Source organism: Sus scrofa, chromosome X (assembly GCF_054392235.1).
Source record: "Sus scrofa isolate SSC_HxYL_T2T_F1_AM1 chromosome X, Sscrofa_HxYL_maternal_Yorkshire_Landrace_v2.0, whole genome shotgun sequence".
NCBI lineage: Eukaryota > Metazoa > Chordata > Mammalia > Artiodactyla > Suidae > Sus > Sus scrofa.
Window position 1 is genome coordinate 36173636 of NC_139401.1, and position 20404 is coordinate 36194039.

At 38.9% G+C, this 20404-nt stretch overlaps 1 protein-coding gene across 3 annotated transcripts in view; it reads left to right on the forward strand.

Annotated features, from left to right (window-relative positions):
- PRRG1 (proline rich and Gla domain 1) overlaps positions 1-20404 on the forward strand; it is an 880589-nt gene that overhangs the window by 198499 nt on the left and 661686 nt on the right. Inside the window, exon 3 of one of the 3 annotated variants that reach the window (XM_085007671.1) lies at positions 11717-11882. The exons of the other annotated variants lie outside the window; for them this stretch is intronic. The gene's annotated coding sequence lies outside the window, so the exon portion shown is untranslated. The remainder of the gene's footprint in view (positions 1-11716; positions 11883-20404) is intronic. 3 annotated transcript variants of the gene reach the window in all.

The following is a 20404-nucleotide window of genomic DNA, read 5'->3' on the forward strand; positions in this document are numbered from 1 at the left end:
GTTGCGGGTTCGATCCCTGCCCTTGCTCAGTGGGTTAACGATCCAGCGTTGCCGTGAGCTGTGGTGTAGGTTGCAGACGCGGCTCGGATCCCGCGTTGCTGTGGCTCTGGTGTAGGCCGGTGGCTACAGCTCTGATTCAACCCCTAGCCTGGGAACCTCCATATGCCGCGGGAGCAGCCCAAGAAAGAGCAACAACAACAACAAAAAAGACAAAAGACAAAAAAAAAAAAAATTGAGATTCAAAAACAATAGAAAAAAATCAATAAAACCAAGAGCTGGTTCTTGGAAAGGGTAAACAAAATCAACAAACCTCTGGCCAGACTCACCAAGAAGAGGAGAGAAAAACCTCAAAAAAAAAATAAGAAATGAAAAAGGAGAAATCTCAACAAATACTGCAGAAATACAAAAAACCGTGAGAATACTATGAACAATTATATGCCAACAAAGTTGACAACCAACATAGAGGAAATGGATAGCTTTCTAGGGACTTACAGCCTGCCAGAACTGAATCAAAAAGAAATAGATCAGCTGAACAGACCAGTCACTAGAAATGAAATTGAATATGTCATAAGAAACAATCCCTAAAAGTCCAGGACCAGATGACTTCACAGGCGAATTCTATCAAACATACAAAGAGGAACTTATACCCATCTTCCTTAAACTTTTCCAAAATGTTAAAGAGGGAACACTCCCAAAGACATTCTATGATGCTGCTACCATCACCCTAATACCAAAACCAGACAAAGATGCGACCAAAAAAGAAAACTATAGGCCAACATCTTTGATGAATTATAAGACACATAAATTCTCAGTAAAATTTTAGCCAACCAAATCCAACAACATATAAAAAAGATTATACCCCACAACCAAGTGGGATTCATCCCAGGTTCACAAGAATGGTTCAACATACGCAAATCAATCATCATACACATATTAACAAAAGAAAAGTCAAAAACTACATGATCATCTTAATAGATGCAGAAAAAGCATTTGACAAAGTCTAACATCCATTCATAAAAAAAACTTATTATGTTATAACTTGACATAATAAAAGCCATTTATGACAAACCCACAGCAAATATAATACTTAATGGAGAAAAGCTGAAAGCCTTCCCACTAAAATCTGGAACATGACAAGGATGCCTACTCTCACCACTTTTATTCAACATAGTATTGGAAGTCCTAACCACAGCAATCAGACAAACAAAAGAAAAAAATGTATCCAAATTGGAAGAAAAGAGGTAAAATTGTCACTGTGCACAGATGATGTGATACTATATATAGAAATCCCTAAGGACTCCACACAGAAACTACTTAAAGTGATCAACAAATTCAGCAATGCAGCAGGATGTAAGATTAACATTCAGAAATCAGTCGCATTTCTGTATACTAACAATGAAATATTAGAAAAGGAATACAAAAATACAATATCTTTTAAAATCACACCCCAAAAATTTAAATACCTGGGAATACCCTGACCAAGGAGGTGAAATACTTATATGCTGAGAACTATAAAGCATTAAGGAAATTAAAGAGGACTCAAAGAAATAGAAAGATATTCCATGGGAGTTCCCATCATGGCTCAGTGGTTAACAAATCCGACTAGGAACCGTGAGGTTGCGGGTTTGATCCCTCGCCTTGCTCAGTGGGTTAGAGATTCCGGCATTGCTGTGAGCTGTGGTGTAGGTTGCAGACACGGCTCAGATCCCGCATTGCTGTGGCTCATGGCGTAGGCCGGCGGCTACAGCTTTGATTTGACCCCTAGCCTAGGAACTTCCATATGCCACGGGAGCGGCCCAAGAAATGGCAAAAAGCCAAAAAAAAAAAAAAGATATTCCATGCTCCTGGGTTAGAAAAATTAATATCATAAAAATGGCCATATTACCTAAAGCAATCTACAGATTCAGTGCAATCCCTATCAAATTACCCAGGACATTTTTCACAGAACTAGAACAAACAATCCAAAAACTTATATGGAACCATAAAAGACCCAGAATTGCCAAAGCAATCCTGAGGAACAAAAAACAAGCAGGAGGCATAACTCTCCCAGACCTCAGGCAATATTACAAAGCCACAGTCATCAAGACAGTGTGGGACTGGTACCAAAACAGACACACAGACCAATGGAACAGCATAGAGAACCCAGAAATAAACCATGACACCTATGGTCCATTAATCTTTGACAAAGGAGGCAAGAATATAAAATGGTAAAAAAGACAGTCTTTTTCAGCAAGTATTGCTGGGGAAACTGGACAAGTGCATGTAAATCAATGAAACTGGAACACACCCTTACACCATGCTCAAAAATAAACTCAAAATGGCTTAAAGACTTAAATGTAAGACAAGACACCGTCAAATTCCTAGAAGAGAGCATAGGCAAAACATTCTCTGACATCAACCTTACAAATATTTTCTCAGGTCAGTCTCCCAAGGCAACAGCAAAAATAAGCCAATGGGACCTAATCAAACTGACAAGCTTTTGCATGGCAAAAGAAACCATAAAAAAAAAAAAAGACAACTTAACAGAATGGGAGAAAATAGTTTCAAATGATGCAGCTGATAAGGGCTTAATCTCTAAAATATGCAAGCAACTTATACAACGCAACAGCAAAAAAGCCATCAACCCCATTGGAAAATGGGCAAAAGACTTGAATAGACATTTCTCCAAAGAAGATATACAGCTGGCCAACAAGCACATGAAAAAATGCTCAAAATCACTGATTACTGGAGAAATGCAAATCAAAACTACTATGAGGTACCACCTCATACTTCTCAGAATGTCCATCATTAATAAGTTCACAAATAACAAATGCTGGAGAGGCTGTGGGAAAAAGTGAACCTCCTACACTGTTGGTAGGAATATAAATTGGTATAACCACTATGGAAAACACTATGGAGGTACCTTAGAAAACTAAATATAGAACTACTATATGACCCAGCAATCCCAATCTTGGGCATATATCTGGACAAAACTTTCCTGAAAAAGAGACATATGCTCCCTATGTTCATTGCAGTACTATTCACAGTAGCCAAGACATGGAAACAACCTAAATGTCCATCGACAGAAGAATGGATTAAGAAGATGTGGTATATATACACAATGGAATACTACTCGGCCAAAAAAAAGAAAAATAATGCCCTTTGCGGCAACATGGATGGAACTACAGACTCTCATACTAAGTGAAGTAAGTCAGAAAGAGGAAGACAAATATCATATGATATCACATATCTGGAATCTAATATATGGCACAAATGAATCTTTCAACAGAGAAGGAACTCATGGACTTGGAGAACAGACTTGTGGTTGCCAAGGGGGGGAGGGGTAGGGAGTGGAATGGACTGGGAATCTGGTGTTAATGGGTGCACACTATTGCCTTTGGAACGGATAAGCAATGAGATCCTGCTGAAGAGCACTGGAAACTATATCTAGTCATTTATAATGGAGCATAATGGAGAATAATGTGAGAAAAAGAATGTATATATGTATGTGTGACTGGGTCTTTACTATGCAGTAGAAAATTGATGGAACGCTATAAATCAAATGTAATGGAAAAAATAAAAATCATTTTAAAAAGAAAAAAAAGAATGTTAAGATTCCTGTGCTCCACCCTCTAGAGTTTGAGTGGGCCTTCTCTGGAGCCTATTAATCTTTGTACAAATGTGTTAAGATATTCTGAGGAAGGTTTTCTGGAAGACACTTTAAGAAATATTGATTTGATTAGCATTTTCTTCTTCCTGAGAATAAATGCATTCCACCGTTGGTGTAAAAGAAGGATGGAGAACTGGGTTTAATTCCAGATTATAAACTCAGTAGAACGGTAAACTCTTGTAAGGACAGGCAGTTTTTTATTTCATTCAGTGATGTATGCCAAGCACCTAGATGGTAAATATACACACAAACTATTTGCTGGCATAATGGATGAACATTAAGACATCACATTTCTTATGCTTGCATTCCCCCTATATCCTGTAACATGTGCCATAACCAGAAAGAAATCACGAATGAATGACAAATTGCAGAAGCGTAGTGAGAGGAGTAGAGGGGATAACTCTGAAACAGTGGAACCTCAGAAGGGAGAAGAGAGGCCAGAATGGGTAGAATTACCTGGCATTTCTGTTGATTTCACAGGTGATCCAAGACCATTCTAGTCTTGGTCATTGTATTCTATTCTTAGAGCTGCTGTAACAAAGTATCACAAACTGTGTGGCTTAAACAACAGAAAGTTATTGTCTCACAATTCTGGAAGCTTTAAGCCCAGGATCAAGGTGTGGGCAGAGTTCCTACTGAGAATGTGAAGATAAAACTGTCCTGTGCCTCTCAACTACCTCCTGTTGGTTTCCTCGCAATCTTTGGCATTCCTTAGCTGGTAGATTCCCCACCCTAATCTCTGTCCTTATGTTCACGTGGTGTTCTTCCTTTTGTCTATCTCTGTGTTCAGTTATCTTTCTTACAAAAAAAAAAAAAATGAAGACAAAATCGTATTGGATTAGGGCCAGTTCGATGACCTCATCTTAACTTGAACATCTGCAAGGACCCTATTTCCAAATAGGTCACATTAACAAGCATACATCCCTGGTGGTACTTGGAGGTTTGGGGCTGCTCCCTCTGATGAGAGACGATATTATTGCAGCTACAGCAGAGGAATCCAAGAAGGCAAGGTGAGGTTCTGATGAGGAAACACATAAGAAGTGAAATTGTAGCTTTCTCCTCCCCTTCCTTATTTTCCGAGCTTTCATTATTCATGTTGTTATTGGGCTGGTGGGCCCTTTCCAGATTCTTGGACAGCAATACCATAGAAATGAATATCACTTCCACAACTTTTAGGTAAGCAAAATTTGTCCAAGTTTAAGATAGCTTGTTCACGGGGGAGAAGGTGGAAGGAAAAGTGCCAGCTCCCCAAGTAGAAAGGTTAATTTTATAACGAAGCTGAGGGATTGTGTCAAAATCACTGATAATTTCCAGAAATCATCTAACTTCTTTGATTAGCAGCAGGTGGCTCTATGGTGACCATCGGGAATAGGGAGAGCTCCTGGCAGGGTTAAGAAATGTATGGGGATTTTCTGCAGGGAAGTACAACAACAGATATATTTAAAATTTATACTTGAGTGTCTTGTCTTGTGGCAACTAGATATACTTGTTAGTGTAACAGAGGTAAGGTTGATCTTTTATTCCTGAGAGCCTGGATTTTGTCTCTGCAACTCAGGCCCCTGGGACTTTTGTTCTTTAGCTTGGAAGGCCTGTTTTGCCTAAGGCTGTTCCCTGGTCCTTTTCCAAAATGGCTGCACTCTTGTCTTCCTGTCTCATTGGGACGTACAATATCATTTGGTTTGTCATTAGGTGGGTGGGGCCATGGCATGATATGAGTTGAGTTGACTATCACAACTCAGTTCTTTTCAGCTTTGTATGAAATCCCATCTCCCTTTATTCAGCATCTGCATGTCCACTTGCTCTTGTGTTAGGGAAATAAAAACCTTGAGTGTTAGTGACCTCACCAGCTGAGGAAAACAAACAAACAAACAAACAAACCCCACAATGTGCAGTTCTTCTACTTTCTACAAGGGCTCTTGTTCAGGGACAAATGCTTCCAAGGGGTTAGAACTTCGAGTTGTCCTTTGCAGAGACACCATCTGTTCCTGCCTTAGCTCCAGCATTAGAGAATTGTTCCAGGGACACTAGAATGGCTCCTCCCAGCCGTTCTGTATCTGGACCTGTATCCTTTGAAAGCTGCCTATTTTCAGGAGTTGGGGTTATAGGGATTTTAAGATGGGATTTGGGGTCTAACAAATGGAATGTACAGTGGTATGTGTTGTAATCACAGAAGATTCTTTCCCCTTCCCCAGTTATTAAGTGCCATGTGAGGCATGAAGGGAGAAAATAGGGTGAGATCCATTCAAGAACCATGTTCATGCAGCTCTATTCTGATGCTTTCTGAATGTATTGACTCTAAGGAAGATTGCATAGGTGGTGTTCTTATGGATTTTCCATGACAGGGACTACGGCTCTTCTTGAAACATGTAGGATGCCAGAGAGTTTCTCTCTCTCTCTCTCTCTCTCTTTTTTTTTTTTTTTCCCCTATAGATCCGGGCTGTGTGTGAGGCTTCCCAGGGCATAAAAAGCCTCCCATCAAAGCTCAGTACTGTGTTTCTTTTACACTTATGAAAGAAGAGGTTGGGGAAACTTGATTAGTGGGTGACACAAGGAACACAGGTAGATCTGATTTTCACAAAACAGGGGTTAATCCTCTGTCATTTCATTCTTGATAGCTAACTTGGAGTATCCACTTACTTTAAAACAGTTAATCATCCTTCAGTATCTGTAGGAATTTGTTCCAGGACCCCTACCGATACCGAAATTCACAGATGCTCAAGTCCCTTATATAAAATGTTGTAGTACGGTTGGCCCTCTATCCCACAGTTCTTGCATCCAGGGATAGAGAGGACCACCATTTGTAGGGCACTTGATGGTTTACCAGGCACCTTCACATGTGTTTTGTGTTTTGAGTGCCACCATGAAATTGAGTGCCTGGATTTATTTTCTGTTATGATACAGAAGAGAGGCTCAGAGACTTAAAAGAACTTTTTTCAAGACAGTACTGCCAGTGGGTAACTGAGAAGACAGCAAATACAGATCTGAACCCAAACTTAATACCTTTCTCCCTATAGCAGCTTGAGACCGTTACAATGAAGAGGTTCAAAAATCCCAAATTTTGACTAGAAAGTTTGGACAGAAAATGCTGGAGTCCACCTTATACTGACTGGCATTTGGATGCCTAGACAAATTAGGTTAATTTAAAGCAGTTGGTTCTTGGAGTTTCTGCTGTGGTACTGTGAGTTAAGTATCTGGTGTTGTCTCTGCAGCAGTTTGGGTCGCTGCTGAGGTGTGGGTTCGATTCTCGGCCCTCAGGCAGTGGGTTAGGGACCTGGCATTGCCACAGCTGTGGCATATGTATGTCGCAGCTGCAGCATGGATATGATCCCTGGCCTGGGAACTTCATGCAGCATGTGTGGCTGGGGGGAAAGGTAGTAGTTTGCAAGGTAATCAACAGCATCAGCATTACTTGGAAGCTTGTTAGAAATGTGGATTCTCTGGCCCCACCTCAGATCTCCTGAATCAGAAACCAGGGCTGGGACCCAGGAATCTGTGTTGTAAACCAGTCCTGCAGGTGATCCTGATGCATACTATTTTTTGAGAAATTCCGACTTTAAAGGGTACAGTTTCACAAAGTCTCGCCCTTCTATCCCTTGTGACTGGTTTCTTGAACACATTCTAATTCTGCAAAATTATTTTGGCCTTGGTTCTACAGTCTGAGGTTTACCTTATTCCCCAAAGAAATGAACACATGATTATTGTTGAATGACTTTTTGGGAGGGCAGGGGTACTGTGGAAGTGGAAGGAAAAACTCATTAAATGAACATTCTCATTACAAAGAAAAAAGGTGGCTATTAGTTTGAAAGCTTTTTTCTGATACCTGATAAGCACTTACTTATCATTTATGACATCAGTAAGGTTTTCTCTCAAACACTTAGTGAGAAATAGGTACAAATTCAACAAGAGTATGGGTAGGCGAAGAGACTAAAGGAAAAAATTATGAGTTGAGAGCATACATTTTCCTGGGAGGATGTTGGGAGACTCAGCTCTTGAAACATCAGAGTTGAGAAGAGAAAGCAATGAAAGGAAATGAAGGACTGAATTCGAAGTTTCATTTCCCAAGTGTGTTCAAGATTAATTCTATGACCATCTTTGCTTTTCCTGAAATATTTTTTTTCTTTTGGCCTCCCCATGGCATATGGAGTTCCTGGGCTAGGAATCAGATCCAAGCCACAGTTGCAACCTATGCCACAGCTGCAGCAGCACTGGATTCTTTAACCCACCGTGCCAGGCCAGGGGTTGAACCTTCTCCCCATTGCTGCAGAGATGCCTCTGATCCCGTTGCACTGTAGCAGAAAATCCTAAGATATCTTTTTAAATGGATAATTCCAGCCCATCATTTCAACCAATCCATTGATCCAATCTACTAAATTTAAAAACCAAAGCAAAAATAATGAGTGACTCTCACAGTAGAAAGTTTTTCTTAAGGTACTGGATCCTCCTTGAACTCTGGATATGACATGGCTAAGGTGAAGTAGGAAATGTTTGTCAGTTGGGTTTACTGAATGTGTCTGGGCCAGCTCCTAAGAAATCCACAGATGTGGAACTCAGTGGGATTCTGTGGCTTTGGGGGAACTAATATTGGAGCACAAAGCAATGACAAAGAGTTAATTATGTCCCATAGAGTGAACCTTCTTAATGCGTGTTTTCCAGTCCTCAGCTTCTTTCATGAGTTTTTGACATACAATTAAATGGCAACAACCAAAACTTTGCTAGGTAGAAATCACCTGGATCATCTTTTCTGTACATTAAAAAAATTAAAATTAGAGAAATGCCATGTTTCCACATATCAGTGAAAACTCTTCTGCTATATACTTTAGTCCACACTTAGGCCAGCATTGGAGCCTAGGTGGCCTGGTACTTTTTACTACTTAAGAAAGCAGGCCTGATTGTGAAAATTAGACAGTAGAGAGACATATGGCTCACTAGAATTTTGGTGTCTCCAATGATGAATGGAAATCATTTACATAAGTAAATTATGTCTGATAATATAGATTTCTTTTTCACCCTGTATGTCTAAGAGAAAACTGAAGGCTTTGTGCTCTATTTCTACCATAAGTGGTTGTACTGCTGTGCAATTCTGACCCTAGCTACCTGGCGATAGCACTAGACTCCAGATTTAAGAGGCCAGCCCTCCACAACGTTGTTCCCAATTCAAACACCAGCAAGCAACTCTCAGGGGCCACACCATTTCTGAGCAATGAGCTATAAATTTGAGGATTCACATGACTTGCTCAGGTTCAATAATTCATCAGAATAGCTCACAGAGCTCAGTGAAATCTCTATTTTAATAGTCATTTTATTATAAAGGATTTATATAGGACATGGTTTGGAAAGAGCTAGAATGCAGAATTTCTGTACTCTCTCCCTCTGGAGTAAGGGCTCACACACACTCAGAATGCATCCCCCTGCCCCAACACACACACACACACACACACACACACACACACACACACACACACCAGTGTGTTTGCCAGGCAAGAAGCTCCTCTTAGCTTTGACCTCCAGAGTTTTTACTGAGGTTTTATTACTTGGGCTTGACTGAGTAAACCATTAGCTCTATAATTGAACTTGCTCTGCACCTCACTCCCTTCCCCTGAAGTTATCCTGGCCCAACGTTCCAACCTGGTAGGTGGTCTTTCTGGTTACCAGCCCCCATCCTGAAGCTTCCTAGAGGCCCGGGATAATCATCTCATTGAATAATAATGACAGTCCCATTCCTCAAGAAATTTCTGGGGTTCTTGTAGTTCTTTGCCAGGGGGAGTGGTAGATGATGAACACCAGATGTATTCCTTGTTATCTATCCCATGCCTTGCTTTAATAAAGTTATTAATTTTTCAAAGATGTAGACAAAAATTAGAAAGAACACTTTTACTCAAGTCAAATACCCTTAGTTTCAGAAGCAGGCTTCATTTCTTTCTAGCACAGGAGATCCTAACTCATGATATTGTCATTTGGCAAATCTCCTTTATGACTCCTTTTGATGGCAAATAAAAAGATAAAAATTACCAGTACACACTCTCTTTCTCCTCCTCTGTCTTCTCCATCTCTTTTGTTTTCTAGGTCTTCTCGTTATTTAATAGGAATGTAGATCACTTTTCCTCCTTTTCCTGAGTTGAGATTGATCTAACACATTTTGAGATCTGAAAAATGAGAAGTGATATCAGATTTTCAGAGTATTGGAATGTGGTATTTTTTAAACCAAGTATAGGTTGGTTTTAGGCTGAAATGGGAATGATTCCCCATACAAATCTACATAATTAATTTATTCAACAACTTGCTATGATATCCAGGTGCTGAAAATAAAATAGTGATAGGGACAGACAAGGGCCTCTAGTTCATGGAGTGGAAAGAGAAAGAAACAAGTAAACAAAGGAATTGGAAAGCTAATTCCAGAGAACTATGCATGCTCAAAAAAAAAAAGAAAAGAAAAGAGAGAGAGAGAGGATAATGTAAAAAACAATGCTTACTGGGGACAGGACAGGATCATCTAAGTTGAATAGTCAAGAAGTCTTCTTGAAACAGGTCTTTGAGTAGAAATTTTACGGGAATGAGGGCTTGAACTGTGGCGAAATCATGGGGAAATCTATGCCTTTAATAGGTCCTAGGGGTGTTCCCGTCATGGCCCAGCAGAAACGAATCCAACTAGGAACCATGAGGTTTCAGGTTCGACCCCTGGCCTCACTCAGTGGGTTAAGGATCTGGCGTTGCCACGAGCTGTGGTGCAGGTCGCAGATGAGGCTTGGATCTGGTGTTGCTGTGGCTGTGGTGTAGGACGGCAGCTGTAGCTCCTATTAGAGCCCCCGGGAAACTCCATATGCCTCGGGTCCAGCCCTAAAAAGCAAAAAAAAAAAAAAAAAACAAAAAAAAACTAGGAAGAGCAAATATTCTCAGATAGAAACAAATGCGTTTTGTGGCTCAAGTGGTAGAGAATGAAGAAGAGAGGCAGCAAGAGTCCAGATTCTTTAAGAGGAGAAGGAGGTTTGGACTTTATTGCCAGTGTGAAAAGAAGCCATTGGATTTTTTTAAGTATTATCTGATTTGTGTATTAAAAAGAGAACACCAGCTGCTGTACAGATTGATGAGGGTGGAAGCAGGGAAACCGCTTGGGAGGCTATTAATTCAGGCAACCAATTATAGTAACTTGGATTAGGGTCTTGAGGTAGAAACGGAGAAAGTTTACTGATTAATGGGACTATTCTGGTTAGGGAGGTACCAATTTAAAAAAAACTGTATTGATTGGCTAAATGGTACAGTGTCTATTAAATGAGAAAAGTCTCTATAGCATCTGTTAGAGTGAGAGATTATCCCTTCAAAATCACAGGAGACTAAAGGTTTAGAATGTTACACATGATGTGGGTATTTACACAGGTGACATTATTAAACTAATTCTCAGGCACAGATTTTTAAAATTAATTTGGGTACCAGTTTTGGAGGAAAAATGTTTTGTTTTATGTAAACAAAGATCTTTACTTTTTGAGCCTCATACCAGTCATCTATAACATTCTATACTCCTCCCATCACCCCCTCTCCTGCTCATCCTGCTCAATCTCTGAGACTTTTCCATCCGGCTTTTTCTTATCCATCTCAATTCCTTCAACATCCTTGATGATGCAAGCATCCTTATAAGTAACTACTTCATTGCTCCATCTTCCTACTCCCTTCACTGGGTGGGTGGGTGGGCCAGGCAGGGACTGACCATTGCCCCCAAGGGGTCCACTCGACACCAAACTCCAGTGTAGAGAGAGAGCATTGCTCTGCCTAAAACCACATGAGCTGCTTGCTTATTTGTTTTATTTTGGAGTGGCCCTGTCTCCTGTTTAATTCACATTGAGACTATATTTTCTCAGTCATTAGATTCTAGAAAATCAACTGCTTGTCATTCTGGGTCACATCGTTTCTGTGGTTTTACAATCAAATAGATTGTGCTGTGAGTCACATAGCACAGGATCAGGAGGGTGAAATGAGTGTTCTTTCCAGGTTTTTTGATTCTATTCTAGATAGGATCTACGTCATCATTTCTTCAGAAAAGTGATTGAGGATTTTCAATAATTGGTTTCATTACAGAACCCACCCCTGAAAAAGGTCTGACTTCCTATGGTTTGGGTTCTACAGGCTGTCATTACGAAGGATGTCACTGATCAAAGTAGCGTTGTTGCATTGAGTGAGCCACTAACTGAGCGCTTAAAGGTGGCAGGCCCAAACTACATATTTTTCACCCTTTATTTTTGAGGTAAGTATTCTTATTTAGTTGTCAGTTGCTAAAACTAAGGCAGAGAGAGAATAAATAGCGTGCCTGAAATGGTGAGGCTGAGACTCAAATCTAGGATTGCTTGAGCCCCAAACTGGTGGTTTTAAACACCCTATTGTATTTCTGTACTTGATGCCACTCCTATCCAAAGCATCCAAGATCATTGAGAAAGAACGCACGTCTAATCCCACTTTGTATTTCTCACAATTTACTTCCCTTGATGATCTGTTTGGACTCAATATCTGACTATCAAATGAATTGAGTAAATACCTTGCTTTAAAACAGCATCTCCATCAGGCCCTGATATTTGCCACAGGCTTGTATGGAAAAAGGAAAAAGCATACAGAAAATAAAAACAGAATCTTTTCCTTTTTAGTCAGTGATTTTTGAACTATTATAAAGGAAGAGGGGAAGTCATTAATTCAGCAAAAGCTTAAGAGTGCATTTTGGTTTATGGGGAGACTGTGCTAGCTGATTGCTGTAGCCGGCCCTCCCCTTGACTTTGGGGAGGTCTTATGGAGGCCTTACCGTGGCCTCATGGTGGGTAGAGCAGCCCTCCCTGCCCCTTGACTTTCAGCTTGAACTGCTGACTTGCTTTGACCTATGACATGTGGATGGATGTGAACGAGAGCCTAGCCCCTATAACGCCTCGCGTGTTTCCACTTGCCCTCTCATGCCTTGGGCATGAGAGGGCTTTCCCCAGCCTGGGACCCAAATGACATGTATGGAGTACCGTGGCAGGGCCTATCCTAATTTGCCCAACTCCCAGTTGTCTCAGCTCTACTGTCCTATTGCAGATCCAACAAAATTTTCTGTAAAGGCCACAGAGTGTTGTGGCAGAGCTAATGAACAGAGATGTTCCCATTGTTTTCCAAGTGAAATGCCAGGGACTTGAGGTCAGCAACATCCTGTACTAACAGATGATAATTTGCTCTCTGTCTCTCACCATTTGATTCTTTAAAGACAAACTTCAAAGATGGCCCAGGGCTAAGAAGCTAGGACTCAATCAGCCAAATGAACAATGACAGGCACCCTTAATCTGCCAAGAAGAGCAGCCTCCTCTGGGCTAGTTCCTCAATGTAGAGATGAGCTCTGCTTTAGCAATTTGGACTTAGACATTATAAGAAAATTTCTAACACGGTCTGCAATTTACTTTAAAATGTGGCTTGTGTGATATGTATTATGTGTGCGTGTTTGTATGGGAAGGGGTGTTAGTTTTCATTCTACACTCTGGAGATCATTAGTGAGCATGTGAGGCCCCAGTCTAAGAGTATTCAGTCCTGGGCCTGGGTACTTAGCATTTCGGAGTCTCTATTCAGAAATTCCAACCCCACTGCTGTCCTTCAACTATCATTGTCGCTGATCAGCACCGGGTGGTTTGTTAATGAGTATAATGTAAGGAATGATTGTAATTACTGACTTGAGTGGTTTAAATATATGTACATTGGCTAGAAATACTGTCTATATGTCTGCCTTTGCATGAATTGAAACAAGAGGTCCTGAGAAGCCGGGATCCTGTACCTTTTGGACTGAGCCCCAGGTCTATGATTATGTCTGGCTTTCCTGAGTGCAGCTGCTTTTGGAGGATTCAGAATAGTGTCATTTCTGTCTTACATGGAAATCTGAAGCCAAATGTTTTCTAAAATGCCTGAAAAGACAAAGTTATGTTTACTGTCTCATAAATGTGGTTCGCATAACGGAATCTTATTTATGTCTTGCACCATAGTGATTTAGTGATGACATCTTTGGGAAGGAGACCTAGAAAACTTTTTCCATCTCTGTTGGAGGTTACTAATATCTGCCAAAACACTCTAATAATCAGGTATAAACAAATATCTCAATTTACAATGGCTTCTTAAAGAGTTTGAGTTAAAAGCCAATTATAAGTGGAATGACAAAATTAACAGATGGCATATTCCTTTAATGGAATTCATTTAACAATATAATAAATATTGCTGTATGTAATGTGAAAGATAAACAAAGCCAGACACTAGTTAAAGCAGTAAGGATAGCTTTTTTAACTTGGTACTAATTATTGCAACAGTAAAGAGAACTCACTGTCACCTGAACTCAACTCCACCAAAACAAAAGGCAGGAGACTTTAAAGGCTGGGGTGTGCTAAAGAAAAAGCACCAAGGGCATCTGGGTTTACTGATTAGTGCTCAGTCAGAGGGGAAAGAAACTTCTCATACCTTTATGAAAAGAGCCAACGGTACAGGTTGGAGCAAGGCACCCACTAAAGTGAGGACCTTACCCTCTCTTAGAGACTGAGACCAAGAATAAGGTTCATCTCCTTGAATGTGTACATTTCAACGAAATGGCTCTCAGGTCTTTGATACAGTTCTGGATACTAGAAGATTTATATCTCAAAGGGGCAGAGAAAAGATTTATAATTGCAAACTTCCTAAAGTAATTGCTCTAAGAGGTGGAGGTTTAGGAGCCTATCTGCCTATCCACAGGTTTTAGTTGAAACAAAGAGTAGATTCTTCTGACAGTCTTGAGCTTTCTCAGGCAGACATTTTAAGGGATGCTGGAGTCATCCTAGGGACATAGCCTTAAGGTCTTAGAAACCATGCTGAAGTTTGGTCAAGTCTCTTAGTGTAGAGGTTTAAATTTTGCTGTTATGTGCCAAGAGGCCTTTTTTTTTTTTTCATTCCTCAGTAACAATAAGAGTGAATCACAAAAACATTATGGTGAGCTGTATATTTCATATTATGGCATTGTACTCTAAATGTGATTTGACCCAGTTTTTGAAAATGGCTTATTATAAGAAAGGTATCAAGATAATGGGCAGATTTATGACATGCTGGGAATTGTCCTTTCTCTTTAGAACTGTAATCCTGGTCCAGAAATTCTTTTTCTTTTCAATCAAACTCTTCACTTCACGCTGCTACCTTCTCATTTTTTCTGTTCCTGATTTCCTTTTTGAAGCCCCCAGGAACTTGATTTCTTCATTTATGTGGGAATGTATTTGCACTGCAGGCAGCATCATTCACATAGATTAGGAAGTGAAGCACCCACACTAGAGTTTTGCAAGAACAGCTGGCACATCCCCATATAACCAATCCTGGAGGTGGCTCGGATTTGTCTAAAGTCACATGCATAGCTAAGCACAGCATATGACTTGTAGCTAGAACTCTTTTTTGCTTACAATATAATGTAGTAAATTTCCACACATGTTTGGATGTTGGGTTAAGATAAACAAATTCCTACAATATCTCATTATATAAAGTCAAGTGATTTTTAATGAGGAAAAATTGATTTATTGTTCTATTTTTGAAGTAAATGAAAATCCAGATAAACATACCTGCTTTCAGTTTTGAAATACTCCATGTCTGCAAAATTTAAGTTATACATGTTCCTTGCTTTTAGCATTTTGACCAACTCTTTCCAGACTTTTATTTTTACTACAACTTTTCCATTATGATCTACACTTTTGTGTGCTTTACAACTCTAGGTGTTCTTTCTTCAACATTTCTCTCATTAGTGTTAAGACAGGTTCCCACAGCTTGAACCTGGGTCAAAATGAACTGCATATTGACTTGAATCACGTGTGCTTTCTGAGGCCTAAAGCTGAAAGTCAGGTTGAGTGGCATGGCACCTAGATCAGTATGGGATATCCAGAAGTGAGATATTTGCTAAGGGAAATCAGACGCTTAGCGTAATTATGCTTGACAGAAGTTGGATCTTCTGCTTTGAATTTTCAGGTTCTCACGAATTAGCAAGTCACTGAGATGCCCTTCTTTTTTGAGATATGTTGAAAATATATAAAATAGTATCCTCTGTAGCATTAGAGCTTTAGAGTGTAGAAAAGCTCTATGTCCAGAGCTGTTCTTGTGTTTATCCTTGTTCACATTGCTGTTTCTTAGGCAACCACACGTATTTGGATGCAAACAATCACTTCTTTCTTCTTGCTATTTTCTTCTGAATTTCATGTTGGGAGGTGATATCTTTGAATAAACCAGAAGAGTGTGCTTCTTATTGAATCCTTTCTGGTGATATCGTTAGTGAAAATTGAACCTTAAACTTACTTCAGTGTCTTCTTTCAACTTTGCATTATAGTCCTATTGCCTTACAGTTTAGTGCCATAGATATCAGAAGAGAGAGAAGGCATTAACTCCAAAGACCACACCCTCTCTCCTTCAGTGAAGATACTTAACCAGGAATCCATTTTAAGGAGAAGAGCAAGGGGGAGGAGCTGAGAGACTGAAATAGTTTAATCCAAATGAGGCATGGGGCAGGATCTAAAATGACTGCATACATTATTTAAATCATAAATTTAAACCAAATCGTACACCGTATACATAAATACGTATACATATAAGTACGATTACACACTAAATCTGTGTATGTATGTATATTATACTATATATTTGTGTCTACATGTAACGTATATGTGTATGTATTTCACTAAGAAGCAGGTGTAGCTTGGATCAAATCAGACTAGTTACAAAATAAAAACCAATGAGTCTCTGTTTATCTACCCATTAAAATTTTATTATGTAAATTTATAACCTAGCTGTATTTTCTACCTTGCATTATTCTTTAATTGCCATCAAATGCCTTTAATTATATCCCCCCCAGACTGAAATCTCATTGAGTTTTAATTTCTAGAAATATCAAATATATACAGTGTGCATTCAGTAATTAATTTTTTTCTAATCTTATTGCAGTATAGCTGATTTACAGTGTTGTGTTGATTTCTGCAGTAATTAATTTCTGAGTGATTTAGTAATTAAGATTAATTCTCTCAATCTCTGAAACACATGAGAACTGAGTTTGAACCACAATGTCACTGTTGCATGGAGTGAAACATGGTAAAAATAACTCCACATTCTTCCTTTTTTTTTTTTTTCCGTTTAGGGCTGCAACCCACAGCATTTGGAGTTCCCAGGCTAGGGGTGGAATTGGAGCTGCAGCTGCTGGCCTACACCATTGCCACAGCAACACAAGATCAAAGCGGCATCTGCAACCTACACCACAGCTCATGGCAACGCCAGAACCTTAAGCCACTGAGCAAAGTCAAGGATTGAACCCACATCCTCATGGATACTAGTCGGGCTTGTTGCCCACTGAGCCGTGATGGGAACTCCGAGTTTCCATCTTTTTAATTATTTTTGTTTTCTAAGTTTTTTCTTAAGGTATAATTAACATATAACATATCAGTTTCAGATGTACAACATAATGATTTGTTTGTATATATACTGCAAAATGATCACTACACTAAGTCTAGTTAACATCTGTCACCATAGTTACAGAAAAAAAATTTTTTTTCTTTTGATGAGTATCTTTAAGATCTACTCTCATAATAACTTTCAAATATGCTATACATTAACTATAGTCTGTGCTGTGCATTATATCCCCATGACTTATTTATTTTATAACTGGAAGATTGTACCTTTGACCCCTTCACCCAATTCTCCCCCCCCCCATCTGTTTTCTGTATCTGTGAACTCAAGTTGTTTCTGTTTGTTTTAGATTTCACATATAAGTGAGATCATTAGAAATTTCTTTCTCTGACTTATTTCACTTAGCATATACTTTCGGAGTCCATCCGTATTGTAGCAAATGGCAACATTTCCTTTTTTTTATGGCTGAGTAGTAGTTGGAGTTTTCACCTTCAGTGAGGAAAGCATGCATTGGCATCCAGCAGTACATCACATACTCATACTGGCTCTGTGCCTGTAAATGAATTAGGCTCAAGAGCTGAGCTGTCTTTGCATAAAACACCTTTCAGGGAAATATGGACAAGAAATGTAACCACACTCCTCTGCCCTCACACAATTACCAGAGGGAAAATAGAGTTTTAGCAAGAACATGACAGCTGTAAGTTTTATTGTTTATTAAACATGCAATCAATCATCAGGGGTTTTCATAGAATCCAAGAACATGTCAGGAAATTTCATTAATTGAAATTAATCTTGATGTATCTTTGCAAGAGGTGTGAAACAGAGATGATATTTTATTACGGCAGGAAAATGGGTGATTTACATGGATGCACTTAAGTTGGCTGAGCTCTTGAAGCAGGTGCCTTTCTTCATGTAGGAAATTGAAGTTCCTTTGACAATTTTCGAAGAGTGGACCTTCCACCTAGATCCTATACTGTAACTGACTGTTAGAATTATTTTCTCAGCCATTTCACCATTAAATTCTAATTTGTTCTCTTATAAATCATTTTAAGGTAGACACACTTAATAGGAAAATCTAATAATCCTTTCAATTTATCTGTCAAGAATCTACTGACAAATACATATGGCCTCCAGCTAATTGAGCATCACTATGTTATCAAAGACAGCATCATTAAGTGAGAGAAGAGATTAGGTGTCTGGAGCAAAAGTGCTGATCAGCTGCAAGATTCTGGGTTTGATGTCTTCGGTAGTCAACATCAAGGGGAACTCATGGACCTATTGAATTGCACTTCATTAAACAAATCAGGGGGCTTTTATCAATCTTGAAGAACAATTTTACATATTTTCCCAGAAACGAAAGCCAAGCTGTAGCAAAAAGAGTATGCTACTGGCAAAGCTGTCAAAAGAGATTTTGATGACAGTAGTATTTTTAAGCCTAACTCTGTGGCAAAACGTGATTTGAGCTGAATGTGTGCGTATCATCCTAAGAGTTTTGACAAGTAAATAATTAATTTCTCTGTTTGATAAACAAGTATTTTCAGGGTTCCAATGCTTCTTTTAGAAACCTTCCCTGTATCCATTTTGCAAAGAATGTCTTCTAAGAGAGTATAAAAAAATTGTTCCATGTCTTTATATAGACTTGAGAGTGTCAGAATCCTAGAATCCTGGAAAGACCATACAAGTAAGTCCATATAATCCCTGCATTTTTAAAGTTGAACAAAATGACGTAGAATTTAAATGACCCAATCAATGTCACTAGCTTGGTGGCGGAATCAGAAGCAATAGCTTAGAAGTGGAGCATTCACTGAGCACTTACTATGTGCTAGTTGCTCTTCTATGTGCTTTACACATATCAACTAAAGATGACAATATCCTATATGGCAGGTATTATCATCTTCATGGTGCAAATGAGGAAACTGAGCAGAAAATGTTTGTGATTTGCCCAAGGTCACACAACAGTGAGTTGCAAAACCAAGATTTGAACCTAGACAGTTTGGTTCCAGATTTTATGTTCCAAACAATTACACTATCCTGCCAACTCATTTTGTTTAATATTTTTATTTGAGGGGAATTACATGAAAGTTTCCATTGTTCCACATTCTCAGCAACTTATTTTGTTTCTTCCAGTTTTATTGAGATATAATTGACATATATCACTCTATAATCTAAGGTGTGCTGCATAATGATTTGACTTACATCAGGAAATCATTACCACTTAAGCTTAGTGAGCATCCATCATCTCATATAGATATAAAATTAAAGAAATAGGAAAAACTATTTTCCTTGTGAGGAGAACTCTTAAGATTTACGCTCTTAACTTTCCTATTCATCATACAGCAGTGGTAGCTATAGTCATCATATTGTATATTACATCCCTAGTACTTACTAATGTTATAACTGGAAGTTTGTACATTTTGATCACCTTCCTCCAATTCCCATGCCTCTGGGGATCTCAAATCTGACCACTTTTTCTGTACGTTAACAGTTGTATTTTTTTTAATCAAAGTATAGTTGATTTACAATGTTGTGCCAATTTCTACTGCACGGCACAGTGACTCAGTCATATATATACATATATTCTTTTTTTGATTTATTATGGTCTAACTGAAGAGATTGAATATAGTTCCCTGTGCTATACAGCAGGACCTCATTGTTTATCTATTCTAAATGTAATAGTTTGCATCCACTAACCCCCAAATCCTAGTCCATCCCATTCCCTTCCCCCTCCCTCTGGGCAACCACAAGTCTGTTCTCTGTCTTTGAGTCCATTTCTATTTTGTAGATAGTTTCATTTGTGCCACACTTTACATTCCACATGATATAATATAGTATTTGCCTTTCTCTTTGACTTAACTTCACTTAGTATAAGAATCTCTAGTTGCATCCATGTTGCTGTGAATGGCATCATTTTCTTCTTTTTATGGCTGAGTAGTACTCCCTTGTGTATATGTACCATGTCTTCTTAATCTGTTCGTTTGTTGATAGACATTTAGGTTGTTTCCAAGTCTTGGCTATTGTGAATAGTGCTGCTATGAGAATAGGAGTGCATGTATCTTTTTGAATTCTAGTTTGTCCAGATATATGCCCAGGAGTGGGATTGCTGGATCATATGATAGTTCTATATTTAGTTTTCTAAGGAACCTCCATACTGTTTTCCATAGTGATTGTACTATCACTTGTATTTTAATTTTAGCCATTCTGATAGATATGTAATGGCATCCGATTATAATTATGGGTCATATTTTCCTGCTTCTTTCCTGGTAATTTTTGATTGGATACTAGTCTTTGTTAATTTTATTTTGTTTTATTCTGGATATTGTTATACTTCTTTAAAGAGTATTAAACTTTGTTCTACTGTGCAAAAATTTGGGGTTA